Source organism: Pinus tabuliformis, chromosome 5_2, assembly GCF_031772625.1.
Source record: "Pinus tabuliformis cultivar Carrire ecotype Pingquan chromosome 5_2, CPIR1, whole genome shotgun sequence".
Classification (NCBI taxonomy): domain Eukaryota; kingdom Viridiplantae; phylum Streptophyta; class Pinopsida; order Pinales; family Pinaceae; genus Pinus; species Pinus tabuliformis.
In genome coordinates this window covers 289305282-289328666 of record NC_142306.1, presented here as the reverse complement: position 1 = coordinate 289328666, position 23385 = coordinate 289305282, and the positions used below count along the sequence as shown (strand labels likewise).

The window sequence follows — 23385 nt, the reverse complement described above, 5'->3', positions numbered from 1 at the left end:
TTTTATGTGGGTTTGTATTAAGAAATTTTTAAAAGAGCTAACAATTTTTTAAAATATTGGTGTCTTGGGGTTCTTGATGATGCTATGCAGGGTAAAATTAAATATTACAAGTCATGTGAAGGGCAGTTTAAATATAAAACCATAAAAAAATTCATTGATGGGAGGGGGCCCATCAAATTTAACCCCTGGCCCCATGCATTGTGGAAAAACCATGTTGATAGGACATTTTCCAAGTGTCAGAATATTCCTTGGAACAATTATTCCAACCTATGACGTCCTATTAGACTGCCTTCCAATCTTTCATACTTTGTCCTACGCCTGCATGATTTTATGATTATGATCAACACTATTACAAAATCGTGTAATATGTTTCATTTAGAATGATTTTCCCCTTTTCACCCATATAAATAGTAAAGACTTTACCTTTTGCATTGCTTCTATGCCCCTCAAAATGGTAGGCCAAAGGAGATGTTCCCTAGAATCTTTCAAACTTTATTTAATAGTCTCCTCTCTATTTCCATCCTTACCTTTGTCTTCGGTCTCTTCTCTGGAAACATCTGCATTTCGAATTTCTATTTTGACATAATTTCCTTCGTGATTGGTTGCATTAGATGAATGGTTCTTCAACATAGTTTCAATATCAGTAGAAGAAGCTCCAACAAGCTTAAACATCTCAACAACAACATCCAGGTGTTCTTTCCATGTTTGATCTTCCAATCTGAACTCCACTTGTGAGCATTCAAAAAGAATGTTTCCCAAAAATAGATGGATCTAAGATCTCATTACAGTATCTTGTTATTCTTCTTCGGTAGCGGATGCTGCTATCTCTTGAGTAGAATCTCCATCAACTCCATCCAGCTTATTTTTTTCTTTTCAGGATCTCATCCTTCTTGGTTGCAGATGGATCTTTTAACTCATTTTGGAACTTCTCTTCTAGCTTCTCCCACATTTTAGTTGCAGTCTGCATCTTCTCCTTCATGCTATTGAAAAATTGGATTGTTTCTGAAGAATCCCATGTATCAACATAAACCTTGCTAGCCAAAGAAAGAGACCATCAAAATTTTTCACTTTCAAATATTCCTTACCCAGTGCAAGAAATCCCTCATAGAAGTTAGGTTTTATCCTCAAAGCTTCCTCATACTTTTGTCCATCTTGGGAGTATTGATCCTGGACCCAGTCATATATAGTCTAAAGTTGTGACGTAACCAGTTCCTTTCAAGGACTTTCATCCAAAGGAATCTGCTTCCTCGCTGCACACATATCGACATCAATTGAAGAATGAAAAAGATGCCATCTCATGGAACTTGCATGATACCATATCAAAGACGCCTTGGGCTTCTTCACTAGTCACAGTTTCCCCCAATGCCTCAGAGCATAACTTCATTCCTAGCTCATGCAGATCTAGTTGAGAATCTTGGTCAATGCCTACATGTGTGCAAAGCAACTGAGCAAATTCAAATATCTAGTCATCAGTTTCAACTTATTTTCCATCAAGCTCATCTGAATTTTTTTCTTTACAAGTTTCCTCCAAGGATACCTACTTATTAGGTTCTTTGCTCAGGTCTTCTACTATGCTACCATTTCTTTCTCTGCATGAAAAAGAAGATTCTCCTCTGCTTTAACGTCCTGTTCTTGAACTCCATCTACTAGAGGTTCCTCCTCTTCTTCAATCAATGGCTCCTACTCAGGATTCACCTCAAAGGATCATTTGAAAAAATTTGATTAGAAGTGATTTCTTTGTCATTCAAGCGCCTATTTGCATAGGAGTCTATGTTTGAGTCCCTATCCTTTTCTGCTTAACAAGATGAGCTACAACAACTTCTACCAATCTAAGCTCTTCTGTATTTGTAATAGTCACAATATCCCTATCGAAATCCTTGTATTTCATTAGAACTACATTGGACAAGGAGAATCATTTCCTCACTATTTCTCTCAACTCCTTAGATTTTCATGTGTCTGGCATTCGAATAAGCCTTATATCATGGTGAAAAATAAGTTTCAATGGCCTCCATTGAATTTCTTCCTATTCTTTCTCCATAGTTTGATGGGCATGCTTAACCTCGTGACCTTGAGAACCATTAGATTCCATGGATATTACTCTAGAAGATGCCCTAGAAGATTCCAAGACCGAGGTATTTTATGGTGAAGAAGACCCTCTGGAATACATTGGCAAAGTGGTTCCTAAAAAGGGGTCCCATTTGATCGATTACTCAAGTAATCACCAGGAAGCCTCTCCTATTTATTTTTCTTCTTTGGCATAGGTCTAGTAGGTAAACAAGGCCCCATACCGCCAATAGGAGTTCCTTGAACTACTGATGCCCCCATGAATATAGGAGAATTACCTAAATAGGCAGGCACTGTGGGCCTATTTTGCAGTTCTTGCTGAGCATCTTTCTTGTTCCCAAGAGCAAGACATAACCTTTTGAAAATTTCCAAGCCATCCTGGTGATTCACATCAACCTGCAAAAGGGCCTGCACATCTTGAATGGATAATTTTAGCTTTCCCATAGCCTCATATTCCCGTGCCCTTCTGAAAAGAGCCCCAATGAAATGAGGGTGCACTTCAAGAGTGAGTGTACATTCATTAACAACACTTTCATACTGAACAAGCTTCATCAGAATTACGCATGCTACTCGGTTGTTGTGGAAGATGGCGCGGTCAGGGTGATTCCTACGATAAGGCTGAGAGCCTTTTCATACTATTCCAAAGCATCTACATAGTCTCTATTTTGTAATCTTTTATTGCCTTCCTCTTTGAGCTCGTGTGCCCTTTTGACGAAGACCGAGGGATCATGATCCACTTTACTTCCAATGACTATTCCAGATTTCTCCGCAGTAGTAACTGCCCCTATGCCTTTATTTTTCCTCCCCCTAGACTTTCCCATGATAGTGTTAGGCCCCTATAATACTAGTGAGTCCCACATTACTATTTTCATTGTATCCCTTATTGTTATTATTGTTCCCCTATTGTCGCCATATTGTTATTATTATGCCCCATATAAACCCACTATTGTTATTTTTGTGCCCTTATGTTATTACTGTTATGTCGGCTTGATTATATTGTGACCCCTCAGACTCCTATATATAGAAGGGAGGTTTAGTAATTTCTATCATCCAATAATTGTTCATTTGTGTAATGTAAAGGATATTTCCCCCTCGAAGAGGCTAAATTCTAAGACGTTGATCTATCTTTTCTATCTTTTTGTGAGCTGGTTTCCTAACATTTGGTATCAAAGCTTTGGATTTTAGGGTTTCGCTGCTCCAAACAGGTCATCGTGGAACTTGCGCTATAACTTGTTTTCTGTGACATTTCAGAATCTACAAAAAACACCCATGTTAGCCGAAATCATTCTGAAGTTTGGGTCCAAATTTCAGAGCTTTTCTCACTATATTTGTGGAGATACGATCTGAGGAATGTAGGGTTTTTGTAGACTCCCGAATTACATTCCGAACATGTGACTTGGGGAAAATCATCATAACTTTTGTTTTGAGAATCATATTGACATTTTGTAAGAAGTTTTATAAAGAGGATGGCCTGTAGTTTTCAGTGTATTAGTTTCAGGTACTAAGGTCAAAACAGTGACACGTGGCATGTCATACAAGTTCGCTCTACTGAACTTGTCTATAACCAAGTGACCGTGGAAGATTTGGCATAACTCTTCCTTGGAGAATCTAATCATGATCAAACTTGCGGGGTTAGAAAGATGACTGAAAGGGCTACCGTAAGATGAGATTTCAGATATTTGAGATCCAGACTTATAGAGATACAACAAATTCAATATTGAGCTCTTACAAAGTGAAAAGAAGGTGTGTAGTTTTTTTAAAATTTTGCATAAGATTGGTTTGAAAAATTAGTTTGAAGGAATTTAAAGGGAATAGTGAAAAATTATTAGCATTAATTAATGCCCCAAAGAAAGAAGATGGAAATTCCTAGTAAGCAACCTGAAAGCTCTAGCATGACTTGTGAAGAAGAGGAAGAAATGCAACATGATATATCAAAATTACAAGACCAAGTACAGCAAATTTCACTCTCACTAAAGGTAAATGAAGCCAAGATGAATGTCATGGAAGCTAATATGATTGCCATGCATGTTAATATGGATGGCATGGAAGCTAATATGGATGGAATCGAAGCTAAGATGAATGGCATGGACACTAAGATGAATGACATGGACGATAAGTATTGGGTTGTGTTATATTCTTTCCACGACTAGTCGACGTAGTGAACAAGGGAGTTAGAGGGGGGGTAGAGCCCCCCCTTCGTTGCGATGATTGCACATTGGGGGTGTCACAGGGGGGGTTTAGGGGGGTAGGTAGCCCCCTCTACGGGGTCCAGGGCAGCACCCCGAAAAAATTGTTTTTGGACCCTATATTGGGTTGTGTGCATGATATCGCACATGGTTTTGGATGCGATGGTTGTCAGTCCAAGGTTTTGGATGTCAGGGTTTTCATTCCATGGTATTGGGTGCTTCGGCATGTATAAATATGTATTGTAATATTGAAAGGAACAAAATGAAAAATCAAGCTGGTAGTCCCAGTTTTGGGATCTAGCGGAAAATCTCTATGTATATGTGTTTTATGTCTTATGCTCTCTCATTTTTTATTTTCTGTGTTTCAGAATTCGTATGCAGGGAATTTATGTATGGGGTTAAAACCTACATTTGGTATCGGAGTTGTTTTTGGCTTCAAGGGGATGCCTTTGTTGTTGAGGGGTTTCGCTCGGGCCTATGGTAGACCCTGTTTAGTGGGATATCTGCGAGATCCATTCTGGTGGTGAAAGAAGATGGCGAGCAGTGGAAAGATAGAGATCAAGAAATTTAATGGTGAGAGTTTTGAGTTGTGAAAATCAAGCTTGAGGATCTGTTGGTTGATAAATATCGACGGATCGAGGTAGATCCGGGTACTAAACCAATGGGAGTGTCTGATGAAGAATTGAATAAGTTTGATTGGAGGGCAAAGAGCACAATACAATTGTGTGTCTTAGATTTAGTATTGCTAAATGTATCATGGGAAGATACGACGAAGGCTTTGTGGGACAAGTTAGGGAGATTGTACCAATCTAAGTCTTTGGTGAATAATCTGTTCCTACGGAAAAAGTTGTATAACCTAAGGATGAAAGATAATGACTCGGTGACAGAGCATCTAAACACATTTAATACAGTTGTAAGTCTGTTATTATCTGTTGATATTAAAATTTCAGATGAAGATAAGTGCATCATTTTGTTGTGTTCTCTACCATATTCATGGAATAGTCTGGTTATTGCAATAGGTAGCAATACAACTGCCTTGCAGTTTGATGAAATAGTCTCATCCTTGCTGACAGAGGAAATGAGACAGAAAAACATGGAGAGCGAGAATGGTTATGCCTTGTCTGTACAAGGATGGTCCCATAATAGAAACTAAAATAAGTCATCAAGTGGGAGATCTAAATCTAGAGGGAGATCTAAATCTCCAGGAAAACCTATAAAGGTGGTGCACTGGAAATGTGGAAAGGAAGGGCACTACAAAAGGGACTGTAAATCTAAAGCTCCTGACAAAGGAAAGGTATCTAATGACGCTCCTTCTATAGAGGTAAAAACCACCTCAGATGAAGGCAGGGATGTGTACTTGGCTTCTTCAAGTACACATGTAGATAATGAGGCATGGTTGATTGACTCAGGTGCATCCCTTCACCTCACTCCCCATAGAGAGTGGTTCTGCGAGTATGATAAATATGATGGTGGTGATGTCTTCTTGGCAGATGACAAGAAGGCTAGAATCGTTGGTCACAAAAAAGTAAAATTGAAGTTGCAAGGTGGAAGGGTTAGAACAATTTTGGGTGTTCTGCATATTCCTGCATTAGCTAGAAATCTGATTTCTGTAAGCAAGTTGGATGTTGTAGGTGTAAAAACAGTGTTCAGGAAGGATACCTACAAGATGGTTTGGGGGGCACTAGTATTGATGCTGGGAGTTCAAATTGGAACTCTGTAGAAGCTGCAAGGTAGCACTATTATTGATGGGTGCAACAGTTCTGTGGTTCCTAAAAGTGGAGCAGAAAATGTAGTGGTCTCTGGAGAGAAGACCATGTTGTGGCATCAGAGGCTTAGACATATTGGAGAGAAGGGACTTCGAATACTTCATGGTAAAATTATGGTAGAAGGTATGAGTAATAGCTCTTTGGATTTTGATTTCTGTGAAAATTGTGTTTATGGGAAGCATATTCTGGTGAGTTTCCCCTCTGGTGGTAAGAGGGAGAAATAGATATTAGAGCTTGTGCATAGTGATGTGTTTGGACCTGTAAAGGTTCCATCACTGGGTAAGTCTGTGTACTATGTATACTCTATAGATGACTTCTCAAGGAACACATGGATATATTTCCTTAAGAAGAAATCTAAAGCCTTTGACAGGTTTAAAGAATTTAAGGCTCTGGTGGAAAACGAGACAGAGAAGAAGATAAAGGTGTTGAGGAAAGATAATGGTGGAGAGTTTTGCAGTAAGGAATTTGAAGATAAGTGTGGTATAGCACGGTAAAATACTACCCCATACACACCTGAGCAAAATGGAGTTGCAGAAAGAATGAACAAGACGTTGATGGAAAGGGTAAGAAGCATGCTCAGTGGTGCCAGGTTAGGATGGGAATTCTGGGCAGAGGCGTTGGAGAGAGCATGTTACCTGGTCAACAGATCACCTTCATCAGCATTGGAGGTTAAGACTCCACAAGAGGTATGGACTGGTAAGAAACCCTCTCTTTCACATCTAAGGGTATTTGGATGTGATGCATATGTACATGTTCTAAAGGAGAAATGAACCAAGTTGAATAGTATATCTGAAAAGTGCATCTTTATTGGGTATAAGGATGGTTTAAATGGTTATAAGCTTTGGAACCTAGTAACAAGCAAGGTTCTTTATAGCCAAGATGTGGTGTTCATAGAGGTAAAAGATGTTATTAAACATGAAGTCCAACCAAAGGAACCTGCAAAGATAGAGTTTGAGCTAAAGGTGGAAGAATTAGACTCTACATCAGAGGAGGAATCAAAAGATGAAGAGCCACAAACTCTGGGTGTGAGAAGATCAGTTTGAGAAGGAAGGCAGCGAGAAAGGTATAGTTCATCTGCTTTTTGTTCAAATTTTGCTTTATATATTACTAATGATGATCCTAGAACTATGAAGGAAGCAGTAGATTTAGAGGATGGAAAACTCTAGAAAGAGACCATGGTTAATGAAATGGCATCTTTGCACAAAAATGAGGCTTGGGATCTGGTGGAGTTGTCGGCTGCAAGGAAACCCATCAGCAGCAAATGGGTGTTCAGGAAGAAGACAAATGTAGAAGGGAATGTGGAGAAATACAAAGCTCGGTTGGTAGCAAAAGGTCATTCCCAGGTGTTAGGAAATGATTTTGGTGACATTTTTTCTCCTGTTGCCAAGGTAACTTCTATTAGATTACTTTTATCTGTTGCTGTTTCTTTTAATTTTGAGGTAGAACAGATGGATGTGAAGACAACATTTCTTCACAGGGATCTAGAAGAGGAAATCTACATGAAGAAACCTGAAGGCTTTACAGTGAAGGGTAAGAAAGAACTGGTATGCAAGTTAAAGAAGTCTCTGTATGGGTTAAAACAGTCACCAAGGATGTTGTATCAGAAATTTGATAGATTTATACGGGGACTTGGCTTCACCAGAAGCAAAGAAGATCATTGTGTGTATTTTAAATTAATTGTTGACCACGTTATTTATCTGGTCTTGTATGTGGATGATATGTTGTTGGTTGGAAATAACAAAGAAATTATCCAGGATTTGAAGATCAATTTGTCCTCCAAATTCGACATGAAAGATATTGGTGTTGCAAACTATATTTTGGGCATGGAAATTAAAAGAGATCGAACAAAGAGGAAACTCTGGTTAAACCAGAGGAAGTATGTTGAGACAATATTGCAGAGGTTTAATATGCAGGATAGTAAACTGGTAAGGGTTCCTATTCTTGTAAGTGTAAAGTTATCTGTTGTATAGTGTCCCAATATACAAGAAGAGGAAGAGGACATGTCCTGTGTTCCATATGCAAGTGCAATCAGTAGCCTTATGTATGCGATGGTCTGTACTAGACCAAACATTTCACATGCAGTGGGAGCATTGACCAGGTTTACATCAAAACCAGGGAAGCAGCACTAGACAAGAGTGAAGTGGGTTTTCAGGTATTTGCATGGCACTAGTGATTATGGTTTGTGCTACCAAGGAAGGCCAGGATTGGACAAAGTGTTGGATATTCATGGATTTGTTGATGCAGACTGGGCTGGAGATATGGCTCAAAGAATATCTACAAGTGGGTATATGTTTAACCTATTTGGAGGTGCAGTCAGTTGGATGGGTAAGAAACAATCTGTAGTGGCACTATCAACTACAAAGGTATAATACATGACAGCCACTCATGCAAGCAAGGAAGCAATTTGGTTGCAGAGATTGTCTTCAAGCATGGGGTTAGTACAGGGAGCTATAAGGATAGACTATGACAACCAAAGTGCAATTTTCTTGGTAAAGAACCCTGCTTACCATTCAAAGACAAAGCACATTGATGTTCAATATCACTTTATGAGGGATATGATAGAAGAAAAAAAGGTGTTGCTAGTAAAGGTGAACGCTTTGAAGAATACTACAGATGCATTGAAAAAATCTGTGAGCTCTGAGAAGTTCTCTTGGTGTAGAGAAACAATGGGTGTTGCAGGGCTGGATAAATGACTAAAGCTCTACTGTGGCCCCTTGTGGAAAGACAACAACAAGTGGGAGAATGTTGGGTTGTGTTATATTCTTTTCACAACTAGCCCACATAGTGAACTGGGGGGTTAGAGCGGGGGCAGAGCCCCCCCCTCCTTGCGCCGATTGCATAGTGGGGGGGTCACAAGGGGGGGCGGGTAGCCCCCCTCTACAGGGTCTAGGGCATCGACCCAAGAAATTTTTTTGTGGACCCTATATTAGGTTTTGTGCATGACTTCGCACATGGTTTTGGACATGATGGTTTTCGATCCATGGTTTTAAATGCAATGGTTTTTGGTCCATGGTATTGGATGCTTCGGCATGTATAAATATGTATTGTAACATTGAAAGGAACAAAATGAAAAATCAAGTTGGTAGTCCCGATTTTGGGATCCAAGGGAAAATCTCTGTGTATATGCGTTTTATGTGTTATGCTCTTGCATTGTTTATTTTCTGTGTTTTAGAATTCTTATGCAGGTAATTTCTCCACGGGGTTAAAACCTATAGTAAGATTGAATAATTGAAGATAAATTTGAATAAGTTGCTACAAGAAATGGTCACTAATGATGAAAGGGTAGTAAGGGAAACTCATGATGAGAACAAAAGAAATGTTAATCATGATTTCATAGACTCTAATTTTGGATTGAAGACCCACCATGTTCCAAAAATCGATATGAGGAACTTTGATGGCAAGGATCCTAGAACATGGATACTACAAATGGAGCAATTTTTCGATCTCCATAATGTGCAAAACACACGAAAGGTATGTATTTCAACTTTATATTTGGAACCAAATTAGTTTGTATGGTATCGATGGCTTTGCTCTCATAAACAAATTGTCACTTGAGAAATTTTTACGGAAGAAATGATAGCACATTATGAGGATACAAAAAGAAACACCTTTTTTATCCAATTGATAAATCCCAAACAAAAGACTTCAATGATGGAGCACATTGAGGACTTCCAAAAATTGAACATAAGGGTAGAAGATATTCCAGAGCAGCATAGGATTGATGTGTTCATAAGGACTTTAAAGGATAATATAAAACATGAGGTTCACCTTTGGGAACCGGATTCATTGGAGAAGGCATTTAGGTTAGCAAAAAAAATGGAAATAAAAATTATGGCAACTAGGAAGCCTACCACTCACAACTATAACGATGGAGGTGTTGTTGCCCCTAGCCTTCCACAACCTACAAGGTTGACACCACAACAATTGGAAGAAGAAAGAGCAAAAGTGCTTTGTTACAGTTGTGATAGCAAATACACTAAAGGTCATAAGTGTGCTGAGAAGAAATTATTCTACATATATTGTGAAGAGGAGGAAGAAAAGGAAAAATAAATGTCAAAAGAAGACGATATACTCCAGGAACAAACCGTAGATAAAGAAAAAATAAATCTGACCATATCTTGTAATGCATTGGCTGGAATTACCACTCCTCAAACTATCAAGGTAGAAGGACATATCAAGAAGAAAAAGGTAATATTGTTGATTGATTCGGGAAGTACCCATAATTTTATTCATTTTAAGATAGCAAAATAATTGAATTGCTTCCTATATCCAGCACTATAGTTTCAAGTGATGGTTACAAGTGGAGGAACCATAAATTGCTCTAGAAAGTGCCATAATATCAGGCTATCCATGGGAGAATATGTATCGAATAGCCCAATGATTTCCATTCCAATGGGTGGTGTTGATGTTGTACTAGGAGTCCAATGGCTACTATCCTTGGGTACAATAGCTTTGAATTTTCAAGAACGTTTCATGAAATTTTGAGCATAAGGAAAGGAAGTTGAATTAAGAGGTATTGCAGGGAAACCGGGAAAGATAATCAACTCTAACAGTATGAAAAAGCTTCTAAAGAGGGAACAATGAGGTGTAATTGCACAACTATGTTCGCTAGAGGTTCCCACATCGAAATCATCTATTTCTCCAGATCTCCAAAAAGTCTTGGACAAGCATTCCATGGTATTTGAGAATCCCAAAGGTCACCCACCCCTTCGTGATCATGATCATGCTATTCATTTGATTCCAGGAAGTGTTCCTCCAAACATTAGGCTGTACAGATATCCCTATGCCCAAAAGAGTGAAATTGAACATATGGTTGAAGAAATGCTAGAGGCTAGTATAATTCAACCTAGTCAAAATTCTTTCTCTACTCCAGTAGTAGTGGTGCACAAGAGGGATGGATCATGGCCCCTATGTTTGGATTATAGGGAGCTCAACAAGCTCAGTATTAAAGATAAATTTCCCATTCTTGTCATTGATGAATTATTTGATGAATTGCATGGATCAATTTACTTCACCAAGTTGGATATTCATTTAGGACATCATCAAATCAGAATGAAGATTGAAGACATTCCGAAAACAACATTTAGAACTCATGAGGGTCATTATGAATTTTTGGTCATGCCTTTTAGCCTTACCAATGCACCTTCTACATTTCAATGTTTGATGAATTCCATTTTCAAACCCTTGCTTAGAAAATTTGTGTTAGAATTTTTTGATGATATACTAATCAACTACAAGTCTTGGAAGGATCATGTTGAACATGTTGACAGGGTTCTCAAAGTATTGGATGAGAAACAATTATATGCAAAAATCTCCAAATGTTTATTTGGAGTAAAATAGGTGGAATATCTGGGTCATATTGTATCTCATGAAGGTGTTGAGGTAGGTCCTAGCAAAATTAAAGCCATTAAGGAATGGAAAATCCCCACATCCATAAAGCATCTGCAAGGATTTCTCGGTTTGACAGGGTATTATTTCAATTTTGTTAAGAATTATGGGAGAATAGCAGCACCTCTAACAACATTATTGAAGAAAGATTCATTTTCATGGACTCCAAAAGCAACAAAGGCCTTCGAACATCTTAAAGAGGCAATGTGCCAAGCACCGGTCTTATCTACGCCAGACTTCACAAAAGCCTTTATTGTGGAATGTGATGCTTCAGGAAATGGAATTGGTGTTGTTTTAATGCAAGATGAAACACCCATTGCTTTCAAAAGTTGTCCAATCAAGGGAAAGTATTTACAAAAATCTATTATGAGAAGGAAATTTTGGCAATACTACATACACTTAAGAAATGGCAACCCTACCTAATGGGAAGACACTTCAAGTCAAAAATATATCATGATAGTCTTAAATACTTTTCAGAACAAAAATTATCCTCTGAAGAGCAACAAAAATGGGTCACAAAGACTTTGGGTTATGACTTTGAGATCATCTACAAAAAAGGGAAGCAAAATGTTGTGGCAGATGCACTCTCAAGAAAGGATGAGGATGTGGAAGCATTGCTGTGTGCCATTTCTACTATCCAACCAGATTGGATAAACAAGGCAAGGGAGGAATGGAAGAATGATGAAGAAGTGTGGGTAGTCATTTGAAATTAACAACAAGATCCCAATACATCTGATACATTTAGCTGGAAGAATGATTCGTTATGGTACACATATCGCTTATACCTATGTAAAAATTCCCAACAAACAAAAGATTCTTATGGAATTGCACAGTTCTCCCTTAGGAGGGCACTTAGGATTTTTAAAAACTTACCACAGGGTTAAGAAGGAATTTTTTTGGGATGGCCTTAAATCAGATATTCAAAATTTTGTGGTGGAATGTTTGGTTTGCCAACAAAATAAAGCTGGAACAATTAAGACCCCAGGTCTATTACAACCTTTATCCATTCGAAACCAACATTGGGAGGAGGTTTCAATGGATTTTATCACAAGTTTACCCAAGTCCAAAGGAAAGAGTGTCATCATGATGGTAGTTGACAGACTTACCAAGTATGCACACTTTTGTACATTATCACATCCATTTAAATCCAGTACAGTTTCTACTGCATTTATGGAAACAATTCAAAAGCTACATGGGAACCCAAATATTATTGTAAGTGATAGAGATCCCATTTCCATTGAACTTTTTGGACAAAATTATTTTTTTGTCTCGGTACTCAGTTAGCTCATAGCTCATCTTACCATCCTCAATTTGATGGGGAAACTAAGATAGTAAACAAATGTATGGAAGGATATCTTTGTTGCTTTGTATCTGATAAACAAACACAATGGGTCAAATGGTTGCCTCTGTCTGAATGGTGGTATAACACTTCCTTCCACACTACAGGAAAAATGAACCCATTTATGGCACTTTATGGATATCATCCACCATCCATCACATCATATTTAAGAGAAAATTTTAGGTTTCAAGTAGTGGAACATCACATTTAGCATCAACAACAAGTTCTCCAACTCTTAAAGGATAACCTCACGTTGGCGTAGAATAGAATGAAACAATAGGCAGATCAACATTGCAATGAAATAAGTTTTGATGTAGGTAACTAGGTATTCCTACGGCTACAACCATATAAACAAATGTCCCTCAAGCAATCTAAGAAGGATAATAAATTGTCACCAAAGTATTATGGTCCATACAAGGTGTTGCAAAAGATTGGTACTATGGCATACAAATTGGAGCTTCCTGCTGCTTCCCAAGTGCACCCAGTTTTCCATGTTTCATGTTTAAAGAAGGCTATAGGCGACAGGCTCCCAGTTCAAACAATATTACCAAAACTTGACGATGAAGGAAAAATCATATTAGGACCAGAAGTAGTCATAGAAACAAGAACTCGACATCTACGAAATCGATCAATTTCAAAGTATCTCATCAAGTGGAAGAGCTTATCCACTGAAGATTCCACATGGGAGGATGAGAATTTTATAAAGAAGCATCCAGATCTACTCAAGCATTGAGGATAACACTTCTTGGAAGGAGAGGGGCATGTTAGGCCCCTATAATACTAGTGATTCCCCCATTACTATTTTCATTGTATCCCTTATTATTATTATTGTGCCCCTATTATCCCCATATTGATATTAGTATGACCCATAGAAACCAACTATTGTTATTTTTGTGCTCTTATGTTATTACTGTTATGTCGGCTTGATTATATTGTGACCCCTTAGACTCCTATATATAGAAGGGAGCTTTAGTCATTTGTTTCATCCAATAATTTTTCATTTGTGTAATGTAAAGGAGGTTTCCCCCTCAAAGAGGTTGAATTCTAAGGCGTTAATCTATCTTTTCTATCTTTTTGTGAGCTGGTTTCCTAACAGACAGCTTCCCAGCAAAGAGAAAGATATCCCAACGAATAATGTGAACCAGTCTTAGATTATATTTTCTCTATGTACTAGATAATGCCTCACAAAGATTTCTTTCTATGCCCAATAACGTTTTTTCGGCCGAACCCAACTGAACTAAATTCCGCAACAACTTTGCAATATCCCAATAGATGGATCTATACTTTCATTCCATCACTAGATACTTTTATGAACTACTATTTCCTCCACATACTGGTTTCAATTGGGCATAGATCAGGGTGTACAGTCCCGACAATGGAGACCATGTCTAGACTTCTAACTAGTTTCAACCATTAATTTCCTCTCTAACCTATCCACTATTGAGTGAAATCCAATCTTGGTGAACTTACAAATCTTAATGCTAATGTGCATGCCATTCTAAATTACAGATACAAACTATACATAAAAGTTGCAACTAATCAAGTTTGAATTTTGATCACGACCCATCATAGAATGCAAATGAATCCAAATATATTGAAGTTGTAAGTCATCTTGAACTAAGATGTAATGCCACTGGATAATGCATACTGAAATACAATTTTTGCAGATAAGAGTACCATTCATTTTTTTAAAAAGGTTCTACATTTCATTCTAATGATGAAAACGTTATTAGGAATTTTCAACTTATTTCCAAGTATAATATTATTTTGAAACAGTTAAGATCATCTCTCGAAAAATTTACCATGATAAATGGTAAACATAACCATATGAATGTCATCTAAATAAGAAGCGAGATAAGAAGGCTTGTACAATTATGCAAAACAAAGGTTGAACAAAAGCCAATCCCATTCAATGTCCATTGGCACCCAAAATTTAAACATGTGGCGATGAGCTTCATTAAACTTACAAAAATATTTCACACAACCAATATTCTAAAATGATCTTGTGTGGGATGTGGTTGAGTGCTACATCACTTTGTATATTTTTCTTAGTAAGTGCACATAATTGGAGTTGCTGAGTTTCAAGATATGGTGAGATGCTTGGATTCAAAATATCTAGTTAGTTGACCCCCAACAATATACAAAATTCCTTCAAGACATTTTCTATATGTGAAAGGTATCTCAACTCAGATATTTCAACAAATATGATAACATGCCAAAAATTCATATTGTCATTCATAGTAGAACGTTCATTGTATTCCAGGTTATTGAGCTCTCAATAAGAAGATGTTCCAATTCAGAACTAGAGATAGGAAAAAGTCAAATAGGATCTTATATATGAGAGGTGATATTTGGAAACATAATTCTTTCCCTCGTTAATTTGATTTTTCCTCAAGAGGCCTAGAATTGCTGCTAAGAGAGTTGAAGCTTTGTACTTTGTATATTTATCCTGTAATAATTTTTCTTTTCAGTTTCTTTGTTTTTCTGTATATAATGTTGATTGGCACAAGCGTAGAATGAGTTAAAGGTCTAATTCACACATTATAAAATGAGTCAACTATTGAATATTTAGCAATAGGATTTGGAACAATCTACTGTCAGTGAAGTGGTTATTGTGAAGAAAATTAATTACACTAGAGGAGAGCTATATTGTGGATGTGTGTAAATGATGCATGTCTTTAGTGTTGATAAATACAGCCTGAGCAAGAACATCTTGCACAGGTTTCAGTGTGAACATGTGGGAAATGGTTCGAGACACTTCATTGGTGCCTAGCTTGGAAAAGTGGTCATTAATTCCATCTTGTAATTTCACTTGAAAAATAAAAGAAAATTGAAAGTCTAATATTTTGAAGATTTAGGGATTTAAAGGTTTGAACAAAATCCAATCCCATTCAATGTTCGTTGGCACCCAAAATTTAAACATGTGGATATGTGCCTCATTGAACTTACAAAAATAGTTTACATAACCAATATTCTAAACTGATCTCATGTGGGTTGTGGTTGAGTGCTACATCACTTTGCATTTTTTTCTTAGTTAGTGCACATAATTGGAGTTGAAGACTTTCAATAGATGGTGAGGTGCTTGGATTCAAAACATCTAGTTAGTTGACTCCCAACAATATACAAAATTCCTTCAAGACATTTGCTATATGTGAAAGGTCTCTCAACTCAAATCTTTCAACAAATTGGAGAACATGCCAAAAATTGATATTGCCATTCATAGTAGAATGTTCATTGCGATCCAAATTATTGAGCTCTCAATAAGAAGATGTTCCAATTCATAACTAGAGATAGGAAAAAGTCAAATAGGAGCTTAGAAATGAGAGAGGTGATATTTGGAAACATAATTCCTTCCCTTGTTAATTTGATTGTTCCTCAAGAGGCCTGGAATTACTACTAAGAGAACTAAAGCTCTGTACTTTGTATATTTATCCTGTAATAATTTGTCATTTCAATTTTTTTGCCTTTCTATATATAATGTTGATTGACACAAGCGTAGAATCAGTGAAAGGTCAAATTCACACATTATAATCTCAGTCAATTATTTAATATTTAGCAATAGGAATTTGGAACTATCTATTGTCAATGAAGTGGTTATTGTGAAGAAAATAAATTACAGTAGAGGAGAGGTATATTGTGGATGTGTGTAAATGATGCATGTCTTCAGTGTTGAGAAATGCAGCCTGCAAGAATATCTTGCATGGGTTTCAGTGTAAACATGTGGGAAATGGTTCAAGAGACTTCATTAGAGACTTTTAAGTGATCATTAATTCCATCTTTTAATTTCATTTGAAAAATAGTAGAAAAGTGAAAGTCTAATATTTTGAAGATTTAGGGATTTAAAGTTTTGAACAAAAGCGAATCCCACTCAATGTCCGTTGGCACCCAAAATTTGAACATGTGGAGATGAGCCTCATTAAACTTACAAAAATAGTTCAAACAACTAGTATTCTAAAATGATCTCGTGTGGGATGTGGTTGAGTGCTACATCAATTTGTATATTTTTATTAGTTGGTGCACATAATTGGAGTTGTAGACTTTCAAGAGATGGTGAGGTGCTTGGATTCAAAACATCTAGTTAGTTGACTCCCAACAATATACAAAATGTCTTCAAGACATTTGCTATATGTGAAAGGTCTCTCAACTCATATCTTTCAACAAATTGGAGAACATGCCAAAAATTGATATTGTCATTCATAGTAGAACGTTCATTGTGATCCAGATTATTGAGCTCTCAATAAGAAGATGTTATAATTCAGAACTGGAGATAGGAAAAAGTAAAATAGGAGATTAGAAATGATAGAGGTGATATTTGGAAACATAATTGCTTCCCTTGTTAATTTGATTGTTCCTCAAGGGGCTTTGTACTTTGTATATTTATCCTATAATAATTTGTCATTTCAGTTTCTTTGTTTTTCTCTATATAATTTTGATTCACACAAGAGTTGATTTTCTCAAATTGTTGTGGTTATACTAATAGTGGGAATATATGCTAGATTGTTAGAGGGGTGTTTTTCGCTATGTATGGTATTCTGACATTTCCATATGGATTTCTTGCAAACATTTATCATTTGAAAATTTATAAATGGGTAGGTTGTTCTCAGGGTGATAATATTCCTACTCCTTTTATGGCATTTAACAAAACTGGATTTCCATAAGAGATTCTTTGAGAGGTAAGATTGTCTAATTGTCATGATTTCGATTGCATCTGAGAAATTTGTAGGTTAATTGTGTCTCATATCTCCTATACCTGAGTTAAATTATTATTTATCTTGGTTTATGAAATTATTATTAGCATCTCTGTTTTTATGTGAGAAACATCTCAGTTACTTGTTAACTGGGATGACAAGTTACAATCCACAATGTGTTTAATGCCAAAATCACTTTTTTTTATCTGTTGTACTTGTCACAGGTACAATAATTTCTCTAGAGAGGAGCATATGTTGTAGGTTGTACAGCTATACAACAGAAACACTACTCCCTTCTCTCTTTCATGGCCATGTAGTTGGGGCCTATTTTCTAGGGATCACTTTTTGAGGGTGGATTTCAAGTCACAAGACAGGTTCATCACTGCCAATTTTTTTTGGCTAGCCATATATCTTGTGAAGAATCCCAATGATTTTTTCATAGCTTTCTTCAAAAAGCAATCATGCACATTGGAAATTCTTCTTCTTTGTTATTGATATGTTCAGTTTTGTGATGTTTTTGGATAGACTAATTGATGGGATTGCATTTAGAGTATGTAGGCTAATTTGTGATACAAAATTTATGATATTGTTTCAAATGTTGGATTTTTGAGCTAAAAAATGTAGGATTCTCCTACCCCACTCCAATACAGGCACAATCATGGCCTATTTCTATGCAAAATCAGGACATAGTAGCCATTACCAAAACAGGTTCTGGGAAAACATTAAGTTATCTTTTACCTGCATTTATTCATCTTTGACACCATTGTAACAACATTCAAATGGTCGATAGTACTTGTTTTGGCACCAACATTAGAGCTTGCAACTCAAATACAAGCGGAAGTGATGCCATCGTGATGCAACCCAAAATGTTGGCAAGCTTGTCAGACTGCTAACATTCAATCATTTACACATATTTACCTTTCTTGACATTACACTTTCCACTTTGTTCCCTCCAATACACTCAAAATGAGTGTTTTCACATCTCACACAGATTTCCTCTTTCACGCATTCCCAATGCAACCATGTTGTCACATTTTTGTTCTTTTCCGTGGTGTCTTTATCTAGAAGACCACCTTATGGGCAAATTTTGAAGTCCATGTATTCTTACAAACCAACATATTCCAGTTTTAACTAAGGAAATGAAATATTAATTCGTATTACGTCATAAATCTTTATATCCATAGGTAATTCCAATACCCATTTCCAAAAAGGAATTATGCCCTCTCCTTCGGGACTCAACGCAACCCTTTCACAATTCACAAAAATTGACGTTCTAAGTCTTTGCACACATTTTTTATTTCATAATTCCAACAGTAATTAGATTTATCAAAACCATCAGGTAAATGTCTAGCGAGAGCACAATATGCCACACCTTTTAGAAAATCAATTTAATACTGGAATTACAAAATGCCAATGCATTCTTGTACATATTTTGTAATGGATTTCAACCCATTCAATGCTGTTTCAATATCAATCTCATTCTCGGAATTAAATTATATACAAGGTGATTTTCCCTCCAACACACATCTATTGGATGATCATTTTTGCATATCCATTTCTATGATCAACAAGCATCAGAAGAAAAAACTCTTCAATGATCGAACCACAACTTCTCCAACACAACTCATAGGGACATTATACTTCATGACATTCAAGTTCTATACTTAAAACTTTATTGCAGAGATCACAAATCAACTATCCTCTTTGAGTCCATCTCACATTTCCAAGACTCATATGTCTAACTGGAACACTAGGCATCCTTTGAAGGTTTTCCTCTCGACCTTCTAATATAGAGGTTTCTCTTTCTATATGCTAGTATTTTATCTCATAATTCCTAGCTATGAAATCATGCCCTTCTCCTCTTTAAGTCTTCACTTCAGGCTCTTGTGCCCATTTCATGTACACAAATATTTCAACTGATTCACAATGGTTACGAGATTCACCTAATCCCTTTCATTACATTTTTTCTACAATGCCAACACCATCAATTTATGAGTTCTACTCTAATTATACCAGGGTAATTCTATATAGAAAACCCCCTTCTTGAATTCCCAAATGAGTTTATTTGCTATCTCTATTTGTAATAGAGATTCCTCATGCCTGTGACTTAATGTAGTTCTTACTCTGAGCTACAAGATGAGAATCATAACCCATTTCTATTTGACTATCGTTCATGTAAATAATCCCAACATTTGCTACGATAGAAAACAAATTAGATGAAAGAAATGGCTGTCTTATTGCTTTGTCTGATTATTAGCAATCATGATTTATTGGTTGGTGGATTTTCCATATGCTACTTACTCTTCTTTCTCTATTATGTGGGGGGTTATGATGGCCCTCTTTAATCTCACTAATCTAGTCTATCAGGGATTGGTTCAATTGCACAATAGCTCAATTTCTCCTTCATTGCAACTATCTTATTTCTCTACTACTTACCTTGTGAATGGAGGTTGATGTTCTACACAATTTTTACTTCCCTCACCTTCTCCTTTATGTACCCCCTCGTCCTAGATAACATTGTATTAGTTTCCTCCAATTTTATAGTCTTCTATTTGTGTTATGGGATCTCAGATTGCACCCACCCAGCTTCTTTGTCTGTAGTTGAGCAATTGGGGTAGTTGTTTCTCATTCTAGGGTACTTGGGAGACTTTAAGCTAGTCTTGAGGCTAATAATATTTGAAGTTTTTTTCTATTGACCTTGCTACCTCTATGAGTCTTTTGCTTGGGAATCTCAAGAATCTCACCTAAGTATATGAAGTGATTTCCTTCTTTCCCATCACTGTCTATCTTATCTTTTTCATTTTGTTCCTTGCTGTTTAGGGCATGTGTCGGACATGTTTTTGGTAGGTGTCCTATGAATAGGATATGTGTGAAACGTGTCAGACATGTATCCTCATGTATTGGTGTCTGACACTAGGATACAGGACACGAGGCCTACTTGGAGGTGTCTTATTACTTAGTCACTAAGTAAAACACAAAAATTTATTTTTCAAAGTGCATTTAGCCACATTCTAGATTGAGCACTCCTTGATAAAGGTCATTTATTGCTTCCATTGTAACCATAACGCTAGTTAAGAGGGTTTTTACCATGTCAAGTGGTTTTTGGGCTCATGTTAGTAAGGATTTTCTCCAATTTTGTTTTTCAAAAGCTTCAAATGATAACATTCCTTTATCGTTGTGTTTTCTCATGGCATTCCTTTATTGAATTTAATTTTCAAAATTTCAAATTTGTCGTCTCATAATCACTAAAATTTAGAATACTTGGTTTATGTACTTTGTGTAATGGGGTGAATAACAAGTAGTTTTTCACTTTGAATGACTTCAATTCTTGAGTGATCATGGTTCTCCTTCACCATTTCTTCAAGTTCTATTAAACACTTTTGATTACACTCTTCATAGGTTGTAGAAGATTTCTTCAAGGGATCCTTCCATGTAGGTTTCCCATAAATCCAAAAATTCATCAATGAGGGGGAATAATATATTGATATTCAATGGATCTCCTTTTTCCACCAGGCTTTTGTGGTTGAATGGAACAACATAAAATGGTTGCAACCCTTTTAATATTGCTTAGAATAACTGTGATGAACCCAAATTAGAAATGGCATTAATGCTTTGCTTCAAGTGGCATTGGCGTAACCTCAATTTGGTTCACAAGTAGAGATAAAATCAAGCCACGAGAAAAGTTTCTAGTTTTGACAGCCATAACTTGTAGAGCTGGAAAGTTGACTTTTTAAGGGTATATCTTCCTCAATATTACTTAAAATTTATATTATGACCCCAATCTGAAAATGACATAAAATCTTTTATTTGGATGACACGAATGTGATTGCAATGAGGCTCTTAAACAAAAGGAAAGACTAAAGTCATGCCACAATATAATAATCAATTGATCTCATTGTTTCTACTATTATTTTGAGGATGCAACTTAAAATGGTTGTAACTTACTCAGTATGGCTCAAAATTCCAATTATAATGCATTTCAGAAATGGTGACACAACTACACTTCTGATGGCATTTGTTGCGCCTGCAATATCACTTACAAGCAAGGAGAAATGCCACTAGTGAGCTCCAGTATTGGAGTAATGATGCTGCAAATCTTGGGACTCCCTACTTTACTTTTATCAACTCGGAAGTTCGTAACAAACTTGGAAGTGACGGTACTATATGCACAAGTACTAGCTCTTACTGCAGGCTATCACTTGATCAGCTGGCACAAGTTCGCTAGGAGCTTAAGCCAACTTCTATGAGTTTTCAGAAGAAGCTTTTAACTATGATAGAAGAAAGCTAACTCGAAAGAGGCTATTCTACTTGCAGAAAGAAAATGAAAATTGAAAGGAAATGCAAACCCTAGCAAACCCTAGTTTTACCCACTAACCCTACTTCTACAAGAAAAGAGATGGAAACTACTGAAATGGATGCCATTGACTACTGAAAAGGTAAAATGCATGTATTCAAGCTACTTCTGAAGGAAAATGAGAAGAAATCATCTTTTTGTACTTTTGAGCAATTTTATATGGAATTATTATGCTTGTGTTTTAACTAGTTGTGACTGTGCAGAGGTTTGGTGGTGAAGGGAGATGGAGTTGGCTTTTGTAGGAGGTGAGGAAGGTGTGGAGGGGTCCTAAGAAGTCCCTAGTACCCTTTTGGATACTTCCATTACAATCAAACTTTGAAAAATCACTCGCATGAACTTCTACAGGAGGCTGCAGGGGATCTACATGATGTTCTATAGGAGGATCTACAGCAGGAGGCCGAAAGTGGTTTTTGGAGGTTTGAAGGTGGAAAAATTATGGAAGAAGGGAAATGAAGGCTGGATGGAGGTGTTGACGGGTATAAGACTCTGTCAATGAAGATCAGGAGTGAAGGAGATGGTTGGATTTGTTCAAAGGTCAAGAAAGAAATTTTGCACAAAAACACAAAAAATAGGGCAGTTCGGAGAAGTATGGCGAATGAGTGTGGAAAATATTGACATGAACTAGTGTAGGATGGGTTATGGAGGAATGATAAACTGGGGTGTTCTTCAAGTGAGCTCCACACTTACTCTTCAAAACTGACCCAAGCAAGAACCGAAAAATAGAGTTTTACCTATTTTTACCTAAAATCTGACTTAAAACCAGAGAAATGTTGAACAAAACTTTATGGAAAGAAAATTATGTGATAAATTCATGGTAAAGGAACAAGAAAGGATCTAAGCATGTGAATCCAACTGATATCAACTTCTCGAACTTGAAATCTCACACTAGCAATTGCATTGGAAAGCAAAGACAGTGTTTTTGGTGGCAGGAATAGTGCTTTAATCTCAAATCATGGTCCCGAGGAAGAAGAAAGGAGATCAAGGCCTACTTGATAGCCTTTTTGGATCCTTTTTTGTTACTGCAACAAACTATCTAATCAACCTGAAGCAAGAAAAATTATTCTAATCATCAAAAGCAACCTAATTAACAAAGCAAGATTTAACCTAAACAATAGAAATTATCTCAAGAATACAAGAAAAAGCATATAAATACACAAAGGAGGTGCTCGGAACTTGGGTTGGGCCCAAACCCAAGAGCTGTAGCCCTCTAGGAAAGATCAGTGCTGGTTCAAAGCTGGATTCATCTTCATTGATAAAAAAATAATAGTTATATCATAAAACTGTCTCCAAAAAGAGATCGAAAATGAGCTGAGTACAAGGCTGCATTAAAGTGCGAAAATAGACTATCAAATGGCTAACCTACTAACGCTTGAAACCTTCTTATTTATACAAGTGAGAACTCCCAACAATCCTCCTAAACTTCAGGAACTCGGCTGCCTAAAATTGAAGATAACAACAACTTCACTAGACTTGCTCAGCTGCCCCTTGGAATCATCATTATGGGCCTTTGTACTTTGAGTTGCGAATGGAGAACTCTAGGAAGGGGTCATTAATGAAGGATACACCCCTCCTATAAGTACTCAGTCCTATTTCCTTGAGT

The 23385-nt window shown here is 36.8% G+C and overlaps 1 pseudogene; it reads right to left on the bottom strand.

The window, feature by feature from the left end:
• Positions 1-492: 492 nt before the first annotated feature.
• LOC149158680 (protein CLMP1 pseudogene) lies at positions 493-2616 on the bottom strand (annotated as a pseudogene).
• Positions 2617-23385: the final 20769 nt, after the last annotated feature.